Here is a 27,861-nt window from a genome sequence, read left to right as displayed (position 1 = left end):
CTTTACTTGCTGAAAATGGTAATAGCGCCCTCCCAGGTAATAGCGCCCTCCAGAATTTGGGGTACAAAGACTGGCCCACATGTCTGCACTGGGGACAATCTGAGGGGCTGTGGCAGTTCTAGTGTTCCCCATGGGAACCGAGGCCTCTGCTGCCTCTGCCCAGTCCTGCTTTGCTCACTCTCTCCAGTGTTCATCGCTTCCCAGCAAACCACCTACATGACAATCTCTATCTCAGAGTCCTCTCCTTGAGAAACCTAACCTCAGATCCTTGGTTCTGAGGTGAGTGGGTTGTAAACAAGAAAGTGGGACCCTCCTCCCACTCCCTGACTTTTCTGGTCACCCTGAGGAAGAAGGGAGATTGGCTCTCAGGATGCAGTCTGGTGCCTTCTTGCCCTCCTGCCCCATTCAGAGCAAGTGGCTTGGATTCTTGGAGTCCTTAGTCAGAGATGAAGGCCACAGGCAGAGGTGGAGACCCAGGGAATCTGCCTACCTCTCTACCTAGTCCTCCCCCACATCTACCTCTTGCCCCACTCACTCTTGCTTCTCTGGAGACTGGCACTGGTCGCTGGGCAGTCCATCCAGCCACAGGCCCTATCCTCTGAGGGCTTGTGGATGTCAACCTGAGTGGCCTCTCTGAGTCCTTTCCATAGAACTGTTCAAGCACTGAGCTTCCTGCTACCTTCCCCAATTCGCCAATGTTATCTAAAATCAGTCACGTGTAGTCAATAAGCAGATGGGCAGATGGTGGACAATTGCTTCCTTAGCAGTTGGTTGGGGCTACCTTTCATGCCTGCGAGATAAGTTACAGCTCACCAACATAGCACTTTATGTGTTTTTCCAGCCTCCTGTCTTAGGGTCCTGCCACCATAAATGAATCTCATGCCACTGCCACATCGAAGCATGTCTTCCCAGCACGACTTGCTGTTTCATGCCTTTAAGCCTGGAATGATTTCCTTCTTCTCTCATTGGATAGCTGCGCTCATCTATTTCCTTTCTCTTTCTTGGCTGATCTATCCCAGCAGGGAATGTGCCAAGCTGCTGGGGCCCAGAGCAGCTCCTTGTTGAAACTTCCCCTGTCCTTGTTCCTGTAGCTCGGCCCTGTGAACATTTGACACTTCTCTTTTTGTCCTTCCTTTGCTATGTGACAGGTATGTTTTCTAGCTGGACCACTGTCCTCTGGCCCTGGCCTGTGTACCTATCAGGAAAGACATTTTGATCATGCTCCCAGCATAGGTATTTTTACTTTCAAGTTATACAATTAACTACTGTGCTCCTGTATCATGTCCCTTAAAATAAATCTATACCAATAGACATTTGGAAGGCTAAGATAAGGAAAGATCTATTTTTTTCACATAGCCTTCTTTGAGGGCCTTTGGATGGAGATTCCTAGATGGAGGAACCCTTTGCAGGATTGAGAATTGCATATTCCTTTTCGCTGTATCCTTAGTTTCTGGTACAGATGAGGTGGACTTTGCTTTATGGTGGAAGTTGACGTTGGCTCTTGAGTATGAGAAGGGTGTTCTGGGAAGCAGACAGGGTGTAGGGAGGGGGAGGCATTTGGGTAGTCTTGGTCCTTCCTAATGATGGAGGGTTCTGGCATGCTCACAACTTTCCAAGGGTGATAATAATTTTCGTTCATTTGATAGACGTTTATTGAGGCTCTAGTGTATCCAGGAAGGAGCCCTGGTGGTGCCGCAATTAATCACTTGATTGTTAACTGAAAGGTCAGCAGTTCAAGTCCACCAGCGGCACCACAGAAGGAAGATGTGCCGGTCTGCTTCCGTAAAGATTACAGCCTTGGGTGATTGTGCTATCTGTCGGGTAATTCTCCTCTGTCCTGTAGGGATTCCTGTGGGTTGGAATTGACTCTATGGCAGTGGATTGTTTGATTTTTAGTTTTAATGTGTGCTAGATACCATAGCAGTTATTGGGGTACAGAGAATAACACTTTGGGTGATTGTCAGAGGAGTTCCTAGAGGAGGTGGTCCTTGAAGTGAGCCTCGGAAAACCAGTGGTACCTGCAAGTTGGAAGAGTGTGAAGGGTGCAGTATTCCCCCGAGATGGTGGGCATCCAGGGATATGTGTGCTGCTTGTGGCGACCCTGGTGTGTGGGAGTGGTACCTCCATCTGTGTACTGCAGCTCATTCTTTCTCAAGACTCTGCTAAGAAGGTCATCTTTGTTCCCTAGTGCGGTTAAAGCAGAAATACTACAGGTTGATGACGTTAACAGCACATTTATGTTTTTATAGTTTATGAGCCTGGAAATCTGACTCTGGAGGAAGGTTCTTGTTCCTTGGTCCCTTGGCGATCTTCGTGTGGCACATTGTCTATCCTCTACCTCTCTGCTTTCTTGTTCTCTTGTTTAACCTCTTACATCTCAAAGAGACAGACTCAAAATACACCGCAAACTAATCCTGCATCATCAGTATCACAAAGACAACCCAGTCCCAAACAGGATTATAACCACAGGCATCTTGCTAGGAGTTGCAACACAGGGTTTTGGGGGACACCTTTAAGTCCTTGACAAAGTTTCTCTTAAAAATTTACATTAAATGCTTTTAACAGTTCCCTCCTGTGGGAACTGGGCATGGATATTACCCCCACTTTTACAGACAAGAAAACATCCCAGAGAGATGTAGGGTATTTCCAAAGACACAGAGAGGCCGTACCTGGATTAGAACCCAGTTTTCCGATACCCAGTCAATGTTCCTAGGCTTGCCTGAAGGAAGGACTGGCTTTGGCCTTCACAGTGAGGATGAGAGAGGAACGTTCCACGATTGTTGCTGAAGGGCCTGGCCAATCCCTTGGGCCACTGTGGAGGGTGACTCCGGGTCACTGGTGGTGAATGTGCCCACCTGGCCTGTCATTCCCTCTCAGTACTGAAAGCTCCTTGCCTAGGCTGCCCACTGGCTTGGTGCTAACATGGGCTGATGGGATCCCAGTGCCCTGGATTGGGAGCTGAGGCAGAGAGGGTGATCAGGGGTGAACGCTGGGCTCTTGATTTACTTGGAATCCCTGGGAAAGGCTCCTCTGTTCTGACTTGCACACTTGGAGCGCCTTTTCTGGAGTTCCATTGGGCGGAGAAACTCAAGAGTGGGAAGGAATGGGCCCCTTTTAGGCAGAGTGAATATAGAGGATGTGCAAACGGAGCTCCTGTGGGCAGGGCTTCTGCTTGGGTCACAGAGGCAGACAGATCTGAATCTGCCATTTGCTCCACTACAACCTTGGACAGATTACTTAAACCTTATAACCTTGATTTCTACCACGGACTACTGTGAGTGCTAAAATGAGTTACTGCATGCTGAGAGTTGAGCAGCACGCCCTGTGTGTAGTATACCAGTTGCCATTAATTTGACCCTGATCCACGTGATGTCACATGTGTCAAAGTAAAACTGTGCTGCTCCAGAGGGTTTTTAGTGGCGGGTTTTTTTTGTGGGTGTTTGTGTGTGTGTGACTTTGAATTGGGCAAATTCACAGAGCAAATTACGTTCGACATATCCTATATTTCGTTTCATTTCTTTTGTAGTCCCCTTAGTGTATCCCACTTCCTCCCTGTGTTTCTTCTTTCCATGCCTTTCTTTTCCCCACCCTTCTGAATTTTGTCTGTAGTTAAATGCTATCCGTTTGGTCTTGAATGGTTCTATGGTGTGTAGACATCACTAGTATTGTTGTACACCCTCTGTACCTTTCTACCGCTTGGCTGAAAATTTAGCCATGGAGATGAGTTCAGTTCCAGACTTGAAAGCTGACCAAGGGCCATAGTTTTGGGGTTCCAGCAGTTTCATTTAAAAAAAAAATCTTTTTTTTATAATTTTGAGTTTTGCTCCATATATTCTCTCACTTGATCCAGGACCTTCTAATGTGATTCCTTTCAGAGTCGTTGATAGTAGTAGCCAGGCACCATCTAGTTCTTCTGGTCTAAGAGGTGTGAAGACTGATGTCTACATGGTCCTTTAGTCCTCTGGCCTGTTTCCAAGTGTTCCTCACTCTTCTTTCCTCCAGATAGGGAGAGACCAATAGATGGCTGCTCAGGTGCTTTTAAGATTCCAGTCGCTATTCACCAAAGTAGGCTATAGACCATTATCTTTGTGGACTATATTATCAATGGCTGGTTATGGATAGACTTGAACCTTCAACCTTTTAGTTAGCAGCCAAGCACATTAACCATTTGCAACACCCAGGGACTCTGGTATATAGTAAGTGTCTCCCCCAAATGTTGTTGCTGTTAAGTGCCATCAAGTCAGTTCCAACCCATAGCGACCCTGGCTAGGGTTTTTGAGGAACGACTGGTGAGCTTGAACAATCCGACTTTGCTGTTCAAACCGACATTGCAGTCCAGCACGTTAACCCACAGCGCCACACCAGTACTCTTTCCAAATGTTAGCCGCTCTGATTATCCTTCACACTCCCAAAGGGCCTGGCACTACTTGCTGAAAATATATGAACTCAGGGTCATTAACATTTGTTAAGTAAGCACAGAACACTGATTTGCATTAAGTTGTTTCTGACTTCCAATAAATAAGGAGGGCAAGGTGGACTTTTACTGCTGGGAAAACCACCCAGTTTTCTTAACCTTCCCCTGGCTCTGAGGTTTTACGATTCTTCTGCACAGTCCTTCAAGGATTTCCTTCAGTGTAAACAGACTGACAAGCATGGTATTTAATACCTGGAGTCTGGTTTGGCTCAGGATGTCCACCCGCTGGCTGAGGTCTGGGATCTAACGCTGTTGAGCTCGTAGCTCTGGCTAGCATGACAGCATCGGAGTAATAGCTTTCTCCACTCAAGATGTGGTTTGGACTGCAAAGTGGTGAGACTGTGGAATTGGCTTCCCCACCCCCATCCTCAGCTGTGGCTTTCTAGAAAGATGTCTGTTGAGGTACAGGAATAGCCCTGCAGGCTGACAGTACCTGAGTGTCAGGATGGGAGAGGGGAGTTCAGGAGCCCATCCCTGTGTGCACAGGTTACAGGCAACAGCCCAGGTGATGTGGGGTGGGGTGGGGTGCTCCTCAGCTGGGACTCTGATCTTTTTTTGTGTGTGTGAATTATGTGATAGTTTACATGAGAGAACGTTAGTTTTACATTCATCCTATCATATATTGTTTCATTGCAATGGTTACAATCCCCTCCACCTATCATCAACCAACCAAAGGGTATACCCTGCAAGCCTGCCCCCCCTTCTCCCCCCGGTCATCAGCACACAGCCCCTCTCCTTTTCTATGTCTAAAGTGGGACTCTGATCTTGACTATGGCTCCTGATTTCTACCCTGAGGATTGTGGGTCTTCCCTTGACTTACCCTGCACCATGTGTGTCTGCATTGGTGGGAGTGGGGATGGGGGAAGGGCTGAAGGGGACGTCATCCTTGGGGTTCAGAAGCCTGGGAGTCCGTGGTTGAGAGAGTAGGGGGAGAGAAACTCCGGCCGACACAATGGAGACCTGACTTTTCTTCCTAGTCTACCTAACACTCACTAGCTGTGTGAACATGGATAAAATACTCAGATTCTCTGGGGTCCACAGCATCTTCAACTGTAAACTGGGGAAATTGGCCCCTTGGGTACTTTCCTGATCTATGATGCTAAAACACCCTGGGGAATTGCCAATGAGGATGTTTTTAGACAAGCAATTCATGCATGTGGTGAAAGACATTGAGAAGTTATAAAAGAGTGTGCCAATCTCTGGTGCTCTAGCCCACTGTTCCTCAGTTCTCTTTCCCATAGGCATTCACTTTGAACTGTTTCTAGGAATTTTTTGTGCATATGTACCCATAAATGTACACACATTCCCACTTAAAAATTTTTTAATTGTGAAATGCTGAAATGCTGTATATATCTAAAGGAGTCCTGGTGTGGCACTGTGTGTTAATACACTGGACTGCAGAGTTGGTTTGAACTGCAAAGTTGGTGGTTCAAGCTCACCAGCCACTCCTCGGAAACCCAATACAGGGTTGCTTTGCTATGGGTTGGAACCGACTCGATGGCACTTAACAACAACATGTATCTAAAAGCAAGTGTAAAACATTGGTGGTTTAAAGACCACCATCTATCTGTCAGTTTGTTGTACTGTGGTGACTTGTGTGTTGTTGTGATGCTGAAAACGATGCCATCAGTGTTTCACATATCAGTAGGATCACCTATGTTTGACAAGTTTCAGCTTAACTTCTAGAGTAAGGCAGACCAGGAAGAAAGGCCTGGTCACCTACTTCTGAAAATTAGCCAATGAAAACCTTATAAACCCCAGCAGAGCATTGTCTGGTTCACTTGCTTTAGGCACAACACAAGGAGAGCTCAGTTGCTGGAGGAGAACATCATGTTTGGTGAAGCAGAGGGCCAGTGGAGGTGAGAGAGACCCTCGGTGAGATGGATGGGGATGGTGGATGTGATGATGGACTTACACATGCCAACAGTTGTGGGTATGATGCAGGGCCGGGCAGCATTTTGTTCTGTTGTACATGGGGTTGCCAGGAGTCAGAGGTGACTTAGCAACAACTAACAGCAATACAGTTTAAGGAATGATAGACAACACCGCGCACCCACGACTCACATTAAGAAACAGAATCTTCCTGGTCCCTTAGAATCCCCCTGTACTCCTCGTTCCTTTAAAAAAATTTTGTTTATTAAGCAGTCATGCATTGCTAAACATTCACGATACGTTCTGTGAAGTAGGACATTATGTGATTTCAACATTGTATGAACATGTCTAGATCTCGATCAGAGCATTCGCTGATTTCTTACCTTTGTGTTAAGAACCTTTTGTTTCATTCCCATATTGATCTTGCTGCAGCTGTATCTCTAGCACTGGTTTTGCTGCATTTGAAAGCCATGATGCCCTTCATGTTAATATTTTCAATTGAATGTTAAACAAGTTAAACACTGCAACACTCAAGAGATGCATGATCCACGGGGTTGGGTGTTACTGTCTACGAAACGGACTCTGTGGCAGTGGATTTGGTTTTTGGTGTTTTGGTTACTCACGGATTATAGCCTGTATTTTTTGTGCTACTCTGTTTTTTTTTCGCTAAAAGATTACCTCGGGATTCCTATTTCCATTTTCTTTAAATAAGAGTATTCTATTTACTCTCTTTTGTATTTTTTTTTAAAATTATGTTTTCCTGGAGATTGGCTCATGTTGATATATATAGGGCTGTCTCATTTTTTTTTTTTTTTTAAATAGCTGCATAACATTTCCACTGATGTAGCGCTGTAGGATCAACACTAGACTGTGAACCACAAGGTTAGCAGTTCAAACCAACTAGCTGCTCCTTGGAAACCCTTACAAGGTGGCTATGAGTTGGAGTCGACTCCATGGCACTTAACAACAAAAACAATGGAGATTTAGGGTATTTCCAAATTTTCACCATCACTAACAATTCTGCAATAATTTTTCTGGCCTCCAGGAACTGACATTAATCAAAATGTGCTGTAATCAGTGCTGTTGCATCAGCCTCCCCAGCCTGTCAAGCGTGTCCAAAACAACATGGACACACTCAGAGTGGGGACGCTTGGTTCTTGCTTCACTGGACCCATGCCACTCTGTCTGTGCCTTCTTGGTGCCAGCACTTGGGGACTGGGTGTCTGGATGAGAGCAGGACCCCCAGATGAGTACCACTCTCAGGCGGGGGCTGAAGTATGCCGATGGGAACTCAGTTGCAGGCTTCATTCCAAGACGAAAAGTTCCTTTTCTTTTGATTATGCAATGTCTCTGTGAGAGGTCTGGGTCCACTTTTCTGCTTTTCTTCATCTTTCTGCAGATGGGAATGAGGCCAGGGGGCTAGTTTGGGGTTCAAGACCAGGTCACTCATATTTTACAGGTGGTCCTGCTTTATCTGCCTCTTCCCCCTTTATTCTCCTTTTTTCTTTTTCTCTCACCTACTTATCTTTAGACTAAAATTCCTGGGAGCCTGGCTAAGTCTTCTGTTCACACCTGTAGAAGTGCTGGCTGTCCTTCTCTTTTTCTCCTGCTTTTGAAGGTTGTGGTACCCAGTGTGAAGTGGTCTGGTTGTTGTTAAGTGCCCATAGCGACCCTATATAGGGTTTCCAAGGAGCAGCTGGTGAGCTTGAGCCACCGACCTTGCAGTTCAAACGACTTTGCAGTCTGACGCATTAGCCCACAGCGCCACACCAGGACGGGTAGTGGGAGCAAAGATCGGGATGTTGGGGCCTTGGCTCCTTTCAGCTGCTTCTGTCTGCTGTGGAGCTGATCTGCTGTTAGGCTCCTTACTTCCTCCTTCTGAATCAGGATGTGTAGCCATGAAACAGGCCCTGCTCTAGAGGAGGTCATGAAGAAAGGCTGAGGGCCTCTGGATTTGGGGGGTGAGGGGTGGAGAAGTACAGGCTCTCAGGGCGAAGAAGAGGTACAGGTACGTCTTCAAATGCCAGTGTTTTCTGGGTTCACCAAATCTAGGCAGAAAGGTGATCATCCAAAGCTTGTCAAACAGAATTGTCTCAGAGAGATCAGTAGGCCTAGATCTGGCAGCAGTTATATATTATGTGTGTTCAGACCCCTCCCTGGAAGGTGATAAATTGTTATGACAAGAGCATGGACTCTGGAACTAGATGGCTGGCCCCATCCACCATCCACTTCTTATCATCACACTGGTGGTGTTCTTCTTCTAGTTAAGTGCCATCGAGTCGGTTCCGACCCATAGCAACCCTGTACAGGGTTTCCGAGGCTGTAAATCTTTACGGGAGCAGAAAGCCTCCTCTTTCTCCCGTGGAGCGGCTGGTAGTTTCCAACTGCTGACCTTAAGGTTCGCAGCCCGATTTGGTGGGACCTTACAAAATCATTTCTCTGTATCTCAGTTTCTGGCTCGGTGCAATAAGGTTGCTGAGAAGACTAAATGAGATTATCCTTGCACCGTGTTAAAAAAACAAACAACAAACCCTAACCTGGGTTTTGCCATTGAGTCAGAAGGTTGGAGGTTTGAGTCTACCCAGAGGCACCTTTTTTTTTCACACCACCCAGATGGCTTTATTCCCTGGCTGGCCATAGCTGCCTGACCGTCCACAGGACCCCAGAGGCACCTTTTAAGGAAGTCCTGGCAATCCACTTCTGAAAAATCTGCCAAGGCAATAATCCTTATGGGAGCAGACTACCGCATCTTTCTTCCCAGGAGCAAGTAGTGGGTTTGAACCACTGATCTTTGGGTTAGAACCACTGATCTTTGGGTTAGCAGCTGTGCACATAATCACTGTGCCACTATGACTCCGTGTATTTTCTAAGTAAATCAAATAAAAATCAAACCCACTGCTATGGAGCTGATTTTGACTGTCTTTACAGTAGAAGAAAGCCTTATTTTCCTCCCAGGAAGCAGCTGATGGATTTGAACTCCTGACCTTGTAGTTAGCAGTCCAGTTCTTATCCTATGGCGCTACCAGTGTTCTTCTCTAAAACTAGTGGTTGTGGGTGGTGGTTATGTGCCATGGAGTCAGTTCCGACTTACAGCAATGCTGTACAGGGTTTTCAAGGCTGTAAATCTTTTTGGGAGCAGAAAGCCTCATTTTTCTCTTGCGGAGTGGCTGGTAGGTTCGAACTGCTGACTTTGTGGTTAGCTGCTCAATTTGTAACCCATTACATGACCAGTGCTCCTTTCTCTAATAATTGTTTTTGTTAGATGCCATCGAATTGGTTCCAACTCATAGCGATACTGTGCACAACAAACTGTGCACCATCCTCACGACCGTTGTTAGGTTTGAGCCCACTCCTGCTGCTGCTATACCGATTCATCTCATTGGGGTGTTCCTCTTTTTTGATGACCCTCCACGTTACCAATCATGATGTCCTTCCCAGAAACTGGTCCCTTCTGATAACATGTTTGAAATACAAGAGGCGAAATCTGGCCATCCTGACTTCTAAGGAGCATTCTGGCTGTACTTCTTCCAACACAGATTTGTTTATTCTTCTGGTAGTCCATGGTACCTTCAATATTCTCCAGCACCATAACTCAAATGCATCAATTTTTCTATGGTCTGTCATATTCATTGTCTAGCTTTCACATGCATATGAGGCTATTGAAAATACCATGGCTCAGGTCAGATGCACCTTAGTCCTCAAATTGACGTCTTTGCTCTTGATCACTTTAAAGAATTCTTGTGCAGCCGAGTTGCCTAATTTGAGGGAGAAGGGGGAGAGGAGAACTATTATCTTTATTTTATGAACTTCTCCCCTGCTCAAAAAAAGGCTGGTACTTTGGGTGTTTTGATTTCTAGGTATGCCCATCCTCCAAATTAAAAAAATGGGGGAAAAATATGCTGATCATCTTAGAGATGAGAAAACAACTTCTTAAAGGGTAATGGTTTTGTTCAGGGTCCCACAGGTCTTATAGGAAAAAGCCAGGCTATTGAGTATATGTAGGAAGAGCGTTATGGTGGTGGTTATGTGCCATATGGTGGTGGTGGTGGTTATGTGCCGTGGAGTTGGTTCCGATTCATAGTGACCCTGTACAGGGTTTCCGAGTCCATAACTCTTTATGAGAGCAGAAAGCCTCATCTTTCTCCAGTGAAACAGTTGGTAGTTTTGAACTGCTGATCTTAAGGTTTGCAGCCTAATTTGTAACCACTATACTACCAGAGCTCCTTCGAGGCCATGTAGAGACTTGATATTGTGAAACTGAGCCGCTAGTGGAGGTCTCTTGCTCCTGCCTGGGTTTCCCTCTGCAGACTGCTCTACTGTTCCTCATCCACCCTGCTTGCCATCTGGTGAGGAAGCAGTTGTTAGGCTGTTAGCAACACCCCCCACCCCATGTCTTATTTAACAAGCCACCCTTCTTTCACTAGGCTGTGGGATCATCCTTTAATTATTTACAGGGGTCAGCCCCCTCACCAAGCTCCTTTGCTGTAGACAGACGTACTAGCAGATTAGTTGCAAATTGGGAGGAGGGAGTAGACAAGGAGGGTGCCTGCAGTGAGTACGAGTGGGTGGCCTCAAAATAGAAATTCACCAAACATCCAGGAAGGTAATTTTAAATGCTGATCATCTAGAGCCTGCGGTTCTCCCATGAGCCCCACTGAAGACAGTCAACCCTGCATGCTTCGATGCTTTCCTGGCTGAAAGGGTCTGCTCAGCTCACCTTTCCCTTACATCTGTTCAAAGCTGCACCTGCCACCCTCCTCTTTCCAGTAATGGCTGATTCTCTTGGAGCTGTTGGGCATCCATTGGCTGGACCTTTCTCCAGTTGCCCTGAAGTCAAATACCAGCCCTACCTCTGACCTGCCTTGTGACTTTAGGCAAGCCACTTTCCCCTCCTTAGGTCTGAATGTCCAACATGCCTAACCCAGGGGATCAGACAAGGAGAGTCTCACAGCTCTAGAACATTCTGTGAGTAATGTGTCCATCTATATGCTGTTTGCTGGGTAAGAGCCATGAGCTAGACAAATGGCCTGAGAATTCTAGGCAACTGTCAGGCCAGTCTGGCATGACTCTGGATCCATCCCTTAGCTGTGTTGAGATTAGCTTGCAGCCAGGAAGAGGGAGGGTCCTTTATGAGCCTGACTTCTCCATGTGCAAAATGGGGCTGATGATATTTGCCTTGTAGGGCAGTGAGGATCCATAAATACGAAGTTCCTGACACATGGTAGGTACTCATTGTACATTGAGTTCAAGGCATTCTGCAAAATACATTCCAAGTAGGAAGGGAAATGACAATGATAGGTATCTTTGCTTTTTAAGTTTCTTTTTTACACCACTTTGCTTTTATAAAAGACCTACATTAGTACCTGTTTTTGCTAACAGAAAGAAATCTGAAGAGGGTTTTCACTTTTATGAGCAGAGGTGAAAAGCTAAAGTAGCATTTGTTTTGCAGTGAGCTGTTAAAGACAGTGCACAACCTGAGCACCTTCTCCGGGAACTACACTCTGCTTCTCAGCATCGAGCCACCGTAGCTTAGAATTCTGTCTGTGAACACTAGCTGTTAATATTATTTGAAACTTTATGTGTTACTTGGTATGAGTTTGGGCCTGGAAATGCTCAGATTTCTTTCCCATATAATAAATTAATGGTAATTGCTTCTTTGCTTTATGCCATTTTGGCTTATGAAAGGTTTTGTAGGAGCACTCCACTTTTGGAGAGCAGGGGAAACCTGGACCTTGTTTAATAGGGGCCCCGAAGTCCCAGAGTCACTTCATAGAAAGCACTGGAACTGAGACTTGCCAGCCTTACCCAAAGCAATAGTGTCCCCCTCATACTTCTGGTTCTGGTGAACATCCATTGAATATTCTACTGTGTTTAATGCAAGTAACAACCTATTCATAGTTCTCATGAAACCCTATGAAGTCATGTTGTTAGCTGTTCCATACGTGACCTCATTCTGATGGTTGCTGGCATGTTTGAATCCCTCGTCAGTTTTTGTCTGGTCAGTCTCACTGAGGTGCTTCCATGCCCTTGTTGGCCTTCTGCCTTGCCAACCATGATGGTCTCCTCTAGTGATTGATCCTTTCTGATGACATGTCCAAAGTAAGCATATTGGTCCCCCAAACAAAACTCAGCAGACAGGACAGGACAGGAAAGAAGGACTGATGGATACAGGAAACCCAGGGAAGAAGTAAAAAGAGTGCTGCTACATTGAGGTTGGGGGGGACTTCTGGTGTGGTGATGTTCAAACCCACCAGCTGCTCCTTGGAAACCCTATACAGTATCACTATGAGTTGGAACTGGCTCAAGAGCACTTAATAACACCACCACATTGAAGGGATTGCAACTAATGTCACAAAACAAAATGTGTATAAATCATTGAATGTGAAACTAATGTGCTCTTTAAAAGACCACCCAAATCACAATGAAATGTTAAAGAATACCAGTAACAACAAAGTAAGCAAATGAGATGATGGTCTCTAGTTGCCCATAAAGTTTTCATTGGTTAATTTTTAGAATTAGATTACCAGACCTTTCTTCCTAGTCTGTCTTCATCTGGAAGCTCCACTGAAATTCGTCTACCATGTGTGACCCTGTTGGATTTTGAAACACTGGTGGCATATCTACCAGCAACACACGTTTGACAAACTGAAAGGGCTTGTCCCCATGTTATAAATGATGAAACCGAGACTTCCAGGAAGTGACATGCCTAAGGTGACACAGTTAGCAAAAGTTGAAATTGGGACTGGAGTCCCATCTTTCAGATCTTGGAATGTCCTCGTTCTTAACTCCAGTGTCTGCCCTGAAGGACGGAGAGCTCTGCGGCAGACAGGCAACCAGGCACGTATTCTTTATTCTGGCACGTTTTTGGAGTCCTTAACGTTGATGGTCAACTCCCAAAGGACTGTGACTTGTCTGCCTATGAGGTGGTAGTGCCCATAGCCCAGATGGACCACATGATTCAGTTTTCTGCCTTGTTTGTTGCAAATGACCTGAATTACTTAAAACTCAAGGAAATGTGTTCCTTATTTTCCCTTTTAGAAATGCAGAATTTCCCCCTTGGAACTTGGATTTAAATAACCCTTCTCTGTTGTCACGAGCTTAACAGAGCAGCATCATAAAAAATAACAACAACAACAACAAAACCCCAAATCCTACACTCTGTAATTATGGAGTATGGTGATGAGGGAGGGGCGCGGAATAGGAAGGAACTGATGGAAGTGGCAGAGCATTCTAGGCTGTACGGTTATATTCGGTGGCAGGTTTGGAGAGTTTGGGTGGCTACTGGCAAAGCCAGTGTCAAGATGTGCTGGTGATTTTAACCCCTTCCATTTGAGGTCCCCAAGGCTCCCATTTCGGGATGTGAGTGACTGGATTCTTGTCACCTCTTCCTCCGCCTGGCCAAAGAGACACTTGGGGATCTTGAGATGGTTGGCTTCTTCCCCACCACTCAGGGCAGCTGCTGACAACAGCTGCCTTTGATGTCCTCAGGATGATGTGGAGCAGAGGCCGGAAATGCTTGTAGGTCACTGTGGACTGGAAACAGGCCTCCTTCTGGTCCTCCTTTGTTAATAGCGGGGGATTTAAAAAAAAAAAAAAAAAGTACAGAAAGCTCCCAGGAACATGTAGAGATCTTCTTTTAAGAAAAGCCCCTTCAACCTTGCAGTTTGAGGGTGAAAAATGCTGCAGGTTTCGTGCAGGGGTATCTAAAATGATTCCTGGAGAGGTGGGCGTGTGCTGAATTTGAAAAGTGGGTTTGTCTGGCCATATACACAGGTGAGTCTTTTGAGCCTGTTGGAAGGGTGGTGGTGGAGGGGTGCAGGTGGCAGTAATTTGGAAGCCCAGCTCTGAGTGAGGTTAACTAGAATGTGTCTGCCCCAGGTGTTATAAAGGAGCCGGAACCTTGCTTCTGGTAAGTGCTTTCATTAGACCCAGGGCACGGGCCCCCTTCACTAGACTGCAGCTGAGTTAATGTTTCCTTAGAGCTCAGTTCAGGGACTGATATTTTGGTTCTGAGACAAGAACCAACAGGTCTTTTAATTTCCATTGAAAAGCAATCAAGAGCAGGAAGGAGGTTGCTGGCATTTGTGCTGTTTCAGAAACCCCAGGAGACACAAGAATCTTGATCACACTGTTTCCTGGTCTAGCAGTCAGCCCTGCCCGTCCCAGGCCAGCAGTCCACTCTGTGCTGAAGTCCCGAACATGAAGGCACCATCCCCGATAGTACCATTGGGCGGCATCCCTTCCAAGTGCTCCAGAAAGCTGAGTTTGAACCCTGGCCTCTGACTCAGTGAGGCCTGCTGGGTGGCTCCCTGTGCCTGGGAGGTGGCCCTCACCCAGCCCATGAGCAGGTGCCTTGGTGATCTTGCTTTGCTGACTCAGAGGCGGGAGAGGCAGAGTACAGGGGCTTCCAGGCAGCACAAGTCCAAGGTGGGCACAGCTGGTAAGTGGGAGCCTGGCTGGCGGTCTCAGAAAAGGAGTTCCTCGGGCGGAGGCCTCAGGTGCGCAGACTGGGTGTGAGTTCTGCACACACAGGAGGCCCGGAGGAGGTACTGGACTTTCCCTCACAGAGAAAGAGCTTAGAAAAGCTGAACTGGACTTCGGAGAAGGTATCAGACTGAAACTTGGTTTGGTTCCAGCAGGTTAAGAGCGTGCAGGATTTGAAAAAGAATATGAGACGTCAGGGCAAAGAAGATTTGGGGGTACATTCAATTACTCCTCCCCACCCCTCTCCAGGGGTCTCTCCTACTGGTCTGTCACTCTCCTGACCTTACCCCCGTGTCTTGGTTGGCAGAAAAACGTAGTTTATATATATGCGTGTGTGAGACTGTGTGTGGCTCTGTGTGTGTGTGAGTGTGACCAAGGGATACAATCCCATAAAGGCAGGTCAGGTGCAGTAGAGAGCCTGCCAGAAGTTCAAGGAGCTGGTCCTGGTGCCTGCCCTAGACATGACTTAGGGCCGAGTGACTCGGGGCTAGTTCCTTGGTCTCCCTGAGACAATTGCTTCCTCTCCCTCCCCCCAGGGTGGAAATGGTCAATGTGAGGATGGCTTGGCGATGGTTTCCAATGCCCCTTCCAGCTCTGAAATCCTATGAACACTGTTGTCCAGTGATACTGTCTTCAGCAGGTAGCACATGACTGCCAAGTGGGTATTTTAATCACTGTTGGTTCAGAATAACAGGCTTGTTTGTACAGAGGATTCATTGCTTCGTTGACCATGCAGTTCCCACGGAACCTGAGCTGGTGGAAGCCTACAGTCAGTTCATTTTCCTTGGTCTGCTCTCATCAGGCGCAGGAACCATAGGGATGTGTCTTGAAAGCCTCAACTACTCTTTGGGTGAGATCATATTTGTCCATCATGGTTAGTTCGTTTTGTATTGTTCTTGTGAGCCTAGGAATTCAGTTCTGAGGGACAGTGGGAAAATCTGGTTTCTTGAGATGGGATGACATTGCCTAGAAGCCTTTTTTTATTTTTATTTAATGGCTGTAAATGCTTCTGGAACCTTCCTGGTTTGGCCCTTTGCCCCTGAGGAGCCCTGCCACGCTTATTGGAATCTATGGATGCATAGTCAGGTCTAGTCCTTTGAATCTAACCCCCAAATATACTGAAAAGAGACAGCCAAAGTCTTTTCATTTGTTTCATTTTCTGTTTAACCCTTTTGTGACATGTAGAACATAGAGTGCTCACCTATATTTTCCACCGCTGGGGTTTAGTGGGAAAACTCTATCCCACTTTCAGTGCATGCTGCCACCTGGTGGTGACCTGGCTAAGGGCATGAAGCTGAAGAAATAGGCCTCCATCACACCAACCCCAGCACCAGAGACCCCTCGGGTCATGTGTGTTCCACTAATTATATCAAAATCCACATTGTTGTTAAGTGCCATTAGATTGGTTCTGCATAGAGTTTCTGAGGAGCAGTTGGTGGGTTTGAACTGTAGTTCAGTGCTTTTCCTCTAGCACTACACCAGGACCTCCAAATCCACATTACATCAAAATTTCCCCCCCCATTTCATTCAAGATGCTCTCAATTACTGAAAGCACATGGTTTCGACAAGAAATTCAAAGTAGAAAATGATTTGGTCTTGAAAGGATTAATAAGATGGGGATTGGACGAAGGATGTGTATGGTGGCAGTTGATGGTGTGTTGTGGAGTTGGTTCCAACTAATAGTGACCCGGCATAGGGTTTCCAACACTGTAAATCTTGATGGGATAAGAAAGCCTCGTCTTTCTCCCACGGAATAGATGGTAGTTTCGAACTGCTGACTTGAGGTTAGCAGCCCCACTTGTAACCACTATGCTACCAGAGCTCCTTATTTAATAGAAGCTTCTATTAAAAAACAAAACAAACAGTTTCCCCTAAAAATTAGAAACCCTAAAACTCATGAGTTGAATGGAAAAACCTAGCTAATTTGGTGCAGTCTGTGGTTTTGTCCAGATTTAAATCTTTGAGATCTATTGCAGCAGGCTTCTGGAGGGGAGAGAGAATCTGTCAGGTGGGGTTGCCCAGCCTGGCTCCCCCAGTTGACAGCTCAAGAGTGAGAATCCCGGAGTAGGGTTAGGACTGAGGGGAACTTGTGGATACCGTGGTAACCAGCACTGCTCAAGGTTTGGGGACCACAGGGAATGATTGAGTCCTAACCCTTTTTGTAGTGTGGTGGTTACAAGTTGGCTGCTAACCTCAGGGTCATCAGTTCGAAACTACCAGCCATTCCACGGGAGAAAGATGAGGCTTTCTGCTCCCGTAAAGATTTACAGCCTCAGAAACCCTGTGCAGGGTCGCTATGAGTCGGAACCAACTCCATGGCACATAACAACAACAACAACCCTTTTTGCAGTTTCAGATGGGGTGTGGTTCTCAGGTTTCCCAGTCCCCAGCCAAGCTTGAGATTCTTTTTTACTTCTGTTAGACTGAAGCAGATGAAGCATGTCTCAGGCAGGTGTATACTGAGGGGCCACCAGTGGGAAGGTTGGGAATGTGGCTGTCAGTGTGCTGGGTCACAACTACACCACACAATGTTCTCAAAGTGAGAGTGTGAGACTTGGGACCAAAAGGGTTAGAACCAGGGTTTCCAACCGGTTCATTCTGGTTTCACCTCCTGCTGAGAATTTACCTTTCCACCCTAGAGATAAGCAATCAGAATCTATAGTTTAACAAAATTCGGATTCCATATCTCTGGGATGTAAAGGCAAGTTCTCAGCCAGAGGGTCTAACTGGAATGAATCAAATGGAAGCCCTGGTTAGAACTCTGGACAAGACCACCCAGGCTGCCCCAACCCCCAAGGCTCAGCGTCTGCCAATTGCACAGAGACTTTTAAGAGCCCATGTTTATCTTCATTCTTATGTAAACAGGAAGTTCAGATGCTAACCCATCTGGTATTTTCTAGGGGTGGGAGAGGAGCAGTAAGTGGTCCCTTCCTGTAGAAAAAAGGACTGAGAACCTGTCCATTGAGGTCAGCAGATTAGCAAATATTCCACCCTTTCCATAGCACCATCATTTTCATAAGGTTGTTGTTAAGTGCCTTCAAGTTGGTTCTGACTCATAGGGAAGGAGCTCTGGTAGTGTTGTTGTAGTTAGGTGCCATTGAGTCGGTACCAACTCATAGCGACCCTTTGCACAGCAGAATGAAACACTGCCCGATCCTGGGCCAACCTCACTACTGTTGCCATGCTTGAGTCCATCGATGCTGCCACTTGGCCAATCTATCTCGTTGGGGGTCTTCCTCTTTTTCTCTGACCCTTCACCTTACCAAACATGATATCCTTCTCAAGCGACTGGTCTCTCCTGACAATATGTCCGAAGCCTGAGAGACGAAATTTGGTTACAAATTGGGCTGCAAATCTTAAGGTCAGCAGTTTGAAACTACCAGCTGTTCATGAGAGAAAGATGAGGCTTGCTGCTCCTGTAAAGATTTAGTCTCAGAAACCCTGTACAGGGTCACTGTGAGTCAGAACTGACTCCATAGCACACCACCACCACCATAGGGTTTCTGAGGCAGGAGTCCTGGTGTGGTGCTATGGGTTAATGCACCAGACTACAAAGCCATTTGAGCTGCAAGGTCAGCGATTCAAGCTTACCAGCTGCTCCTCTGAAATTCTATACAGGGTTGCTATGGGTCAGAATCGATTTGACGGCATTCAACAACAGCAACAAGTGTTTATGAGAACAGAAAACTTCATCTTTGTTCCGAGGACCACCTGTTGGGTTTGAACCTCTGGAGTGGCGGATATTCATCTGAGGCCTTGCTGTGTGCTTCACTGATTATTCTATTCTGACCCCTGATCCCTCCATGAGGTTGAAGTGTCTCAACCATACTGGCCTGAGTGGCAGAGAGAGGTGCCTGGCCTGTGGGTGGGATTTGTCCTGCTGGCATCCTGGACCAACAATCCCAGCCTCTCTCATGTCTCAGTGCTGATGTCCTTTATAGAAAACCTGCTAAGAAAGGCTCAGGTGCACGTGGGCACCCTAGACAATGTTAGGTGATATCTGAATGTGTTATTGTTGTTGTTAGATGCTGCTGAATTGGCTCCAAGTCATGGCCACTTTTTGTTTCACAGAAGGAAACATAGCCGGGTTCTGGGTCATCTTCATGGTCGTTGATAATGATTAAGTCTTTTGTTGTGTCTTCTGTCAGTTCACCCCATTGAGGCGTCCCTTTGTTTTTGCTGACCACCCTCTACTTTGCCAGCCATGATGTCCTTTTCTAGCTATGGGTTTTTCCTAACGATGTGCCCAAAATAAGTAAAACAAAGTTTTGTCATTCTTGAGTTTCTAAGGAGCATTCTAGTTTTGTTTGTTCTTCTGGAAGTCTATGGTATATGAGTGGGCTTAAAAAAAAAAAATTCATGGAAAAATAGAATTTGAAGATAATGGATTTTTCTGTGAACTTTTTGCAGCCCCATTGTATTCAATATTCTTCACCCATTGTATCATGGAGTTGATACCGACTCATCATGAAACTGCCACATAGTGTTTCCTAGGCTGTAAATTTTTATAGGAACAGATATAGCCTGTTCTTTTCTCCAGAGGAACCACTAGTGGGTTTGAACTGCCGACACTCTGGTTATCAGGGTAGCTCTTAACCAGAGCTTCTTTTCCCCAGTGAATTTTCTTAAATCCCACAGTGAAGAAGCTGTCTTCCTTATAGCCAGTCCCCTTCCAGCTCTCTGATGGCTCCAAAGAGAAAGACTGCTGCTTTCTGTTCTAAGAAGCAAGGAGCCGGTCTGAGGAGGAAATGGGCCTCAGGATCCTAGCCTTCCACAAACAACGTTTGAGATTTGAGAACATTGTTTTATTTCCGTTGTTCTTGTTTCTGTGGAAATGTTCTATGTGTTGCACAGATACTGGTGTTCTCTTAGGGCAATGATACCAGGCTTTTTAAAAAATGAATGAGTAGATTTAAGAACAAATATTAATTAACTGTTAGTGCCAGTGTTTGAGAAGTCCTGCTTGTCGACAGCAACGTGCATGCAATGAAGCAATGAACAGGGATCAGCCTTCTTGGTTCATAGCAACGGGTGCTCAGTGAGGGGGGAATTAGCATTGTTGGTCAGGAAGCTGAGCAGATAATTTCTCTTTTGGAAAAGTCTGGCTGAGTAGACACCAGCACACACACAGGACCATCAGGGTGGCAGATCTTTCTGGGCTAGGCCTACAGGTTCATACAGATTTGGCCACAAAGGTGGGGAATATATGTGTTGCTTTTTCCTTCAGCAGTAGTTGAACTTTGCTCTCTTAAAGCCTCCTTACTGGTTTTGTTTGTACACAACTTGGTGTGACAATTTGACTTAGGGAATTTTAACCTAGGGCTTCTAACTGCTACATTTTGTTTTGATCCTCTGCTGAGAATTTTAATTTTCACTCCAGATACACGAAGTCAGAATCTACATTTTAAGACATTCCCAAGTATGAATACATAAAGACCACAAACACCTGGAGATCTTTTTTTTTTTTTTTCTTTCATAAATTGAATCGATGTATACTTTGCTTTGTTTTGTTTGAAAGTTTTTATTTGTATTGAGTGAAAGTTTATAGGGCAGATCATCAGTTTTACATTTAAGAAATCAGATACCTTGTTTCATTTACAATGATTATAATCCCCTCCATGTACCATCAGTTAATAGTATTTCTATTCATTTTAGCGCTTTTTTTTTTTTTTTAACACTCAGGCATATATAATAATTTACACCACCAAAGGGCACATTCTGCAAGTCTGCCTCATGGCCGCCAGCGCTCAGTCCCTCTCTTCCCATGAATCTGGAGTCCTCAGCTGCTCCCTCTCTCCATGTCAGGACCTCTTTCCTAGAGAAATTGAATGAAAACCTCAGGGGTGGGGCTTTGGGATATTTAAAGTGACCCACCCTCACCTACTTGAGCACTTAACAGCAACAACCAAGCCACACAGGTTGAGACCTTGATGGACACTTTGGGAGTAATTTCAGCCAGTAATGGGAGTGCTTACCGCGAAGACACGAAAGGAGGCATTTAAAGAAATGAGTGTGTCTGCAGACGAAGCCCTCAGGTGAATTCTATGAAAAAATGAAGGTGCTTTGGTGGTGAGGTGGTTAACTGAAAGGTTGATGGTTCAAACCTACTCGTCACTCAGTAGGAGAATGCTATGGTAGTCCTACGAGGTCCTGCAGGATTGATGTGAGTCACAATCGACTCAGTGGCAGTGGGTGTGGTTCTTTTTGAATGGGAAAAAAGAAGCCAGAGGCATACAACTGGTTTGGGGTCACCATTTGTTTGTCGGTTTGTTGTACTGTGCTGGCTTGCTTATTACTATATTGGAAGCCATGTCACCAGTATTTCAGCTACTAGCAGGATCACCCAGGTGGACAGGTTTCAGCAAAGCTGCTAGGCTAAGACTAGGAAGCAAGACCTGGAAATCTACTTGTGACAATTTGCCAATGGAAACCTTCTTTTTGATCTGGTGTTGGAAGATGGTACAGGACTGAGCAATGGGTCCTTCACTTACACAGGTGGACCTCTAATTAGAGCGCGCTCCTCTTTTTGGCATTTCACCGTTACTGCATTTTTTCCACACATTGAAGGTTTATGGCAACACTGAATCAAGCACGTCTGTTGGTGCAATTTTCCAACAGCATGTGCTTACTTCATGCTCTCTTTTTTCGTTTTTCCTTCTTTCCATCCCTTCCTCTCGCAAGCAAGGCCTTGGTGTCATAGATTTCAAGCTTTTACATAATGCCGTACTGCACACTTAATAGACTATAGTGTGAGGGTAGTATACACATAACATGTATATGTACTCGTTGTTGTTAGGTGCTGTCGAGTCAGTTCTGACTCATAATGACCCTGTACACAACAGAAAGACACACTGCCTGGCCCTGCATCATCCTCACAACCATTGTTTTGCTTGAGCCCATTGTTGCTGCTGCTGTCCATCTTGTTGGAGGTCTTTCTCTTTTTCACTGACCCTCCACTTTACCAAGCATGATGTCCTACTTCAGGGACTGGTCCCTCCTGATAACATGTCCAAAGTATGAGAGACAAACTCTGGCCCTCCTGGCTTCTAAGGAGCATTCTGTCTGTACTTCTTCCAACACAGATTTGTTTATTCTTCTGGCAGTCCATGGTACTCCCCAGTATTCCTCTCCAGCACCACAATTCAAACGCATCAATTCTTCTACAGTCTTTCACATGCATACTAGGCTACTGAAAATACCATGACGTGGGTCAGATGCACCTTAGTCCTCATACTGACATCGTGGCTTTAGAACACTTTTAAAGAGGTCTTTAAATCTTAGCAGATTTGACTAATACGTAGTACGTCATTTGATTTCTTGAATGTTGCTTCCATGAATGTTGATAGTGGATCAAGACGAAATGAAGTCTTTGACAACTTCAGCCTTTTTTCCATTATCATTATGTTATTTGTCTGGTTGTGAGGATTTTTGTTTTCTTTACACTGGGGTGCAATTCATACTGAAGGCTGTAGTCTTTGGTCTTTATCAGTAAATATTTTAAGTCCTTTTTACTTCCAGCAAGCAAGGTTGTATCATCTTCATATCATAGATTATTAAATGAATCTTCCTCCAATCCTGATGATATGTTCTTCATATAATACAGTCTCTTGGATTATTTACTCAGCATATAGACTGAATAAGTATGGTGAAAGGATACAACCTTGGCACACCCCTTTCCGAATTTTAAGCCATTCAGTGTCCCCTTATTCTGTTTGACTGACTGCATCTTGGTCTATGTACAGGTTCTTCATGAGCACAATGAAATGTTCTGAAATGCTTATTCTTCGCAATGTTACTCATAGCTAGTCATAACCCACACAGTGGAAAGTTTTTGCATAGTCAAGCACAATGAAAACATCTTTCTGGGTCTTGATGTTTAGTCTAGACCCATTTGATGTCAGTATCCTTAGTTCCACACCCTTTTCTGAATCCTGCGTAAATTTTTGGCAGCTCCCTGTCGATGTACTGTTGCAGCCATTTAATAATTGTCTTCAGCAAAATTTTACTTGCATGTGATATTAATGGTATTGTTTGATGGTTTCCACCTTCTGTTGGTTCACCTTTCTTTAGAATGGGCACAAATAGGATTTCTTCCCCCTCTCATCTATCAGTTTCTTATACTGTGGTGGCTTGTTTGTTGCTGTGATGCTGGAAACTTTGTCACTGATATTTTAAATACCAGCAGGGTTACCCAGGACAGACAGGTTTCAGTGAAGCTTCCATGCTAAGATAGACTAGGAAAAAGGAGAGGAAGATTATTTCTGATGTTTAGTCACTGAAAACCTTAATGAATGCAGTGGGACATTGTTAGATATAATGCCAGAAGATGAAAACCCTCTGAATAGCACCAGAGCATTGTCAGATGTAGTGCTGGAAGATTGAGCCCCTTGGGCTGGAAGGTACTCAAAATATGTCTGGGAAAGAGCTGCCTCCTCAAAGGAGAGTTGACGGTGATGATGCGAGTAGAGTAAGGCCCTCGGGACCTTCATTTGCTGATGGGGCACAACTCAAAATGAGCAGAAACAGCTGTAAACATCCATTAATAATCAGAACATGGAATGTATGAAATATGAATCTAGGAAAATTGGAAGTCATCAAAAATGAAATGGAATGCATAATGATCGATATATCCTAGGTATTGGTGAGCGGAAATGTTCTGGTACTGCCATTTTGAACCTGATAATCATATGGTTTACTATGCTTGGAACGATATAGCATTCATCATCAAAAATAACATGTCATGATCTATCTTGAAGTACAATGCTTTCTTTGATAGGATAATATCCATATGCCTAGAAGGAAGACCAGTTCATACCACTATTATTCAAATGTACGCATCAAACACTAAAGCCAATGATGATGAAACTGAAGAATTCTACCAACTTCATCAGTCTGAAATTGATCAAACTTGCAGTCAAGATGTAATGAAAATTACTGGTAATTGAAATGTGAAGGTTGAAAACAAAGAGGAAGGGATCAATAGTTAGAAAATGTGACCTTGGTGATATGGGGATCCCACGATAGAATTTAGTAAGGCTGGTGACTTCTTCATTGCAAATATCTTTTTAAAACAACATAAAACACTTAGACCTCACCAGATGGAATACACAGAAATCAAATTGACTACATCTTTGGAAGAGATGGTGGAAAAACTCCATATCATCATTCAAAACAAGGCCAAGGGCAGACTGTGGAACACACACCATAAATTGATCATATGCAAGTTAAGGCTGAAGTAAAGAAAATGAAAACAAGTCCGCGAGAGCCAAAATATGACCTTGAACATATCTCACCTGAATTTAGAGACCATGTCAAGAACAAATTTGATGCATTAGACACTAATGACCAAAGACCACAGAGCCGTGGGGTGACATCCAGAACTTCATACAGGAAGAAAGCAAAAGGTCATTAAGAAGACAGGAATGGATGACAGAAGAAACTCTGAAGCTTGCTCTCTAGCAGAGAGATGCTAAAATGACTAGAAGAAATGAGAAAGTGAATGAAAATCTCAGAGGGCAGTGGGAGAAGATAAAGTCAAGTATGTATTATAATGTGTGAAGACCTGAAGTTAGAAAGCCTAAAGGGTAGAACACACTCAGCATTTCTCAAGCTGAAAGAACTGAAGAAAAAAATTCAAGCCTAAACTTGTGATATTAATGGATTCTATGTGCATAAAGCCCATAAGGAGCTCTGGTGGCATAGTGGCTACGAATCAGGTTGCGAACCTCAAGGTCAGTAGTTCGAAAATACCAGCCGCTCCTCGGGAGAAAGATGAGGCGTTCTGCTCCTGTAAAGATTTACAGCCTCGGAAACCCTGTACAGGGTCGCTATGGGTCGGAACCGACTCCATGACACTTAACAACAACAACAACAACATGGGCATATAAAGCATCAAAAGAAGATGGAAGAGCACACATAGCAGAGTCACTGGACCCAAAGATAAATGGTCGGTGTTCAAGTGGGAAACAACAAAAAAAATTCATGTGACTTGCTTTATTGCAATTTAGCTTTATTGTGTTGGTCTGGAACCGAACCTACAATGTCTCTGGAAGTATGCCTGCATGTAAAGTCACTGTGTGTTCGTGCTGACTGAGCAGCAACTAAAGAATCCAGGATGAGTTTGGGAGTGGCATGACCTGTTAGAACAGGGTCAGCAGGTTAACAGCTTTGAAAAATGGTAAGGGCTGTCAAAGGTTCTTAAGATTTGTTCAGAACAAGCAGAACATGATTTTGATAAGCCTTTGACAGTAATGTTAACTTAGGTTAAGATTAATGTTAACACTGGGAGGTGGTGGGAAGCTGGGCGGTAGCTTCTGTTGACCTCTTTGTTCTGTTAGGTCCATGGTGGCAAGGGTAACTCAGCCAGACACAAGTGGAACTGAGGTGGAGACAGGTCTGGAGATGACCAGAGGGTATCCAGCTACTCAACAGGAAGCCATTCCAGGTAACATTTTCCTGGCTACGTGGACACCTGATCATCACCGTCACCGGTCAGTTTAGGGAGCAGTGAAGGAAGCATGAGGCTCTGGTGGCTAGAGTGGACTAAAAGTTACTTCAGCTTTAAAGAAGTTAGGAAAAACTGAATTTCAGAAACTGCAGCTTGGTGAACTTGGGATCCATTGCCAAGAAACTTCTAGAAAGCCTATTAACCAGCTGCTTTGTGAGCCCAGTTTGGGTCAAAGTGATGGTCATGTTATGTTTTGTTTTCAGAGCAAGGCATGCCAGGCCTGTTTCAGTAGGTAGCAGACTGCCAGGTCGGGAGTGCCTGAGGCCTCTCAGCAAAGTGTTTGGCAAAGCGCTTGTGATGCCTTCTTCTTGAGCTCCCTGGTCGAAGCCAGGTCTGGCTCAGCGAGGCACTCCGTACAGTTGTGCATAAAGATGTTGAGATAGGGATTGAATGAGAGACAACCATGTGGCTTCGGAGTAAATTCAACAGCCACTCCAAAGCCAAGTGGACCCCTAAAATCTTATGCAAAAGGGAAAGGGTCTGTGGAGGCCTTCTCATTGGGAGAGGCACAGGATTTGTCTGAAAGTAATCACCCTGTGGTGTGTATACAGTTCACTTGACTTTTATCTGGGGGCTGCCTGGGAAGACTTGTGGAGATTGTAGGGGCTGAAGTTGTCTTGCTTTGTCTGCACCATGACTGCTCTGCCTGACTTATTCATGTACCTGTTTCCATCTGGAGAGACGGGCCTTTCCCTTCCAGCATCATTCAAGCAGAGTCATATTCCCTGAAGTTGTGTAGGACCCATCCTGACAGAAGGGGTCACCATTAAGTTTACAGAGAGCTGGAGAGAGGAGAGGACTGACCCGCACAAAGGATGATGTTATGAGGATGGGTTTCAAGCTTTGCTCCTGGTCAAAAGGATCCTAGAAGTGACCTTGAAGTCTGACCTTTAGCATGAAAGTCAGCAGTGGCCCTAGAGGTCAATGCCCTTCTTTTTAGAGAGGAGGAAATCTGAGACTGGATGGGTGGGTAAAGTAACATTCCCAAGGCCAACCAGTCATATGGACAGTCTAGATTTGATGGCCATCTGAATGAAAAAGGCCCAGATTTCAGGTCCTGACTTATTCCAGATGACTCTGAGGGATGGTACCAGTGGGGAGGGGGTGTTAGGAAAGCACATGTGGAGGTTTGGTGTGAAGACCATTTATGGTTTCAGCTGACCGGTACCATCTAGGCCTTGTGTGGACATTCATGTTCCGTCTGGCTACCAAACTTTATTTGGTTAATTTAGGACCTAGAAGTTCTAAAAATAACACTACAACAAAAGGGAAAATTTGGGAGCTCAACTTTGGAAGGGATGGGGACCAACTTATGGATGATTGGGGTGCAGAGGTTGAGAAACGGGCTGAGGGTACTTGTAGAAGTGGGTTAGGCATCACTGTTTGCCATCAGGAGTTACCTTTCTTCTTGTCAGATGGCTATCTAGTCTATGTGCTGGGCAGTGCTAAACACCGCATGCAGGTTCATGAATCCTTGTAATAACCCTACGGAAATTTGGGGATTATTGTTCATTTTCACACAGGGCCATTGCAGCATACATAGCACTTTTATGCACGTTGCTAAAACGTGGCCCTCTGGTTGGACCATGCCGGAATGCAGGGCTTGGTGAGGCTGTGTGGGCTGGATTTTTACCACCATGCCTTCTTCCTTGGTGGGGGGTACCTTAGTGCAGGCTTTAGACCACACAACCTTAGGTGATGTCTGTGAAGATAAGCAAACTTTAGGAATGCATCAAAGTCGCACAGCTAGTAAATGACAGGTGAGATTTCAGTCTGGACTGGCCTGGTTCTGGAGCTGGTACTCCTAACCAGCACCTAGGAAAGAGAGCAGACTCTCAGAGCTGTTCAGGGGCCTGCCCTTAGACCTAAAGAAACAAGGTGGCCTTATGTCAGGGCACAGCAGACAGAATGACCTCGAAGGGCCCTTCTGGTAGTCCAAAAGCCTGTGATCTAAGTGAGGCATCTTAAAAAATGTGTTTTTAAGCTGCGATTTCTTCTTTACATTCGCTTTTTCTTTTGCTTATTTAAGATCTCCTCCTTCCTCCAGCTTTGGTGAAAAGGCTGTGTGATTGGTGGGGGCAGGGATGTGGGTGATGGAGGGGTGGGCCCAGCCCAGCCTGGGAGCCATGTGCAGCCTCACAAACGATCTTTGTCAGCTTGTGGGTGACCACGTTGCTTGTCATAAGCTCTTCTTTGGGGCAGACACTTGTTTTTCAACCTTGTATGCCTGCCCACACTTGAGAGTCAGCATATTCTGGGACCTGTCTCTTCTGTCTGCAAAGCCATTTGAACTGCGAGGTCGGTGGTTCAAGCTTATCAGCTGTTCCTCGGAAACCCTATACAGGGTCACTATGGATTGGAATTGACTGGACGGCACTTAACAACAACAACAACATCTCTTCTGTTTGGCATAATCATAACACAGATGTTGGTTGACTTGAGACATTGGATGCTAGAACACAAATGGCAAGAATTTTGCAGCAACTTCCCAGACCCTGACACCCACTGGGAGGCCGGGAGGACC

The sequence above is a fragment of the Chrysochloris asiatica genome, unplaced genomic scaffold (genome assembly GCF_000296735.1).
Source record: "Chrysochloris asiatica unplaced genomic scaffold, ChrAsi1.0 scaffold00266, whole genome shotgun sequence".
In the NCBI taxonomy this organism is placed as follows: Eukaryota; Metazoa; Chordata; class Mammalia; order Afrosoricida; family Chrysochloridae; genus Chrysochloris; species Chrysochloris asiatica.
Note: the sequence above shows the minus strand (reverse complement) of the source record.